Source organism: Trichechus manatus, unplaced genomic scaffold (genome assembly GCF_000243295.1).
Source record: "Trichechus manatus latirostris isolate Lorelei unplaced genomic scaffold, TriManLat1.0 scaffold00161, whole genome shotgun sequence".
Lineage (NCBI taxonomy): Eukaryota > Metazoa > Chordata > Mammalia > Sirenia > Trichechidae > Trichechus > Trichechus manatus.
The window spans coordinates 3,138,543-3,139,907 of record NW_004444097.1 but is presented as its reverse complement, the minus strand read 5'-3'; positions in this window follow the sequence as shown (position 1 = coordinate 3,139,907).

Here is a 1,365-nt window from a genome sequence, read left to right as displayed (position 1 = left end):
CACCACTTCCTGGGGAGTCTTGCTGTAAGTGTATTTTTACTAGCTACTCACCCGTCCCCAAGTGATTTGTTATTGACTCAGCTTCCTCCTCTCCCCTGCACTTAGTGGCTTGCCTTTGTTTCTGTGATGTTTGGAAGGGGTTGACTTTGGATTATAACAGGTGAGTGAGTGCTTCAGTTATCTGTTTCTCTGTAACGTATTACCCCAAACTTGGTGAACACTGCATCATCCAGCTGATCAAGCTCAACATCAAAGTGATAAGTCAGTGGATAGTATGTACTCTTGATGTGACATGGTAAGAATGGCGCTTTACCTCTGCGGTCTTCCTCCCCCAAACCCATAAACTGAGTCTAATTGTAAGAAATAATTCGGACAAACTCCAACTGATGAGCATCCTATAAATATCTGACCAGTATTTCTCAAAGATTTCAAGCTCAACAAAAACAAAGAAAGTCTGAGAAACTGTCATAAGCCAGCGGAGCCTGAGGAAACTTGACTACTAATTGCAATGGGGTTTTCTGGAAGGGGTCTTAGAATGGAAAGAAGACATTAGGTAAAAATGAAGGAAACCCGAATATGGGCTTTAGTAAATAATCAAGTATCAATCTTGGTTTGTTAGTTGTAACAAATGTACCATACTAACGTAAGAGGTTTACAAAAGGGGAAGCTGAGTGTGGGTTATATGGGAACTTTCTGTGTTCTACTCACAAATTTTCTATAACTCTGAAACTATTCTAAAATAAAAAGTTTATTAAAAACCAAAAAAAGAAAAAGGATGACTCATATATATGCCATCATACAGTATGTAATCTTCTGAGACTGATTTTTTCCCAGCATAATGTACTTGAGATTCATCCAGGTGGTTGTGACTTTCAACAATAGTTCATGTGTTTTTATTGCTGAGTGATATTCCGTTATGCGGCTGTACCACAATTTGTTTATCCATGATGAAAGACGTTTGGGTTGTTTCCATTGTAGATAATTATGAATAGATCTGCTATAAACATTTATGTAAAAGGATTTTTTCGTTACGCAGGAATGGTATTTCCAGGTTGTATGACAAGTATGTTTAACTTTATAAGAAACAGTAAACTGTCTTCTAGATTAGCTGTAGAATTTTACATTCCCACTAGCAATGTAACAGAGTTTCAGTAGTTCTGAATCCTTTCCAGCACTTGATATTGCCAGTATTTTTTTTTTTTTAAAGCAAAAAGGAAGTTTTATTCGGCATATATTCAAAAGGGTAGAAGTGGTAAAATGGACAAGCATGCTGCTAGAGCCATGTCTGTCCAAGTCCAAGGAAATATGACAGAACAGATAAAAGTGGGAAAACGGACAAGCTTGCTGCCACAGTCATGTCTGCCC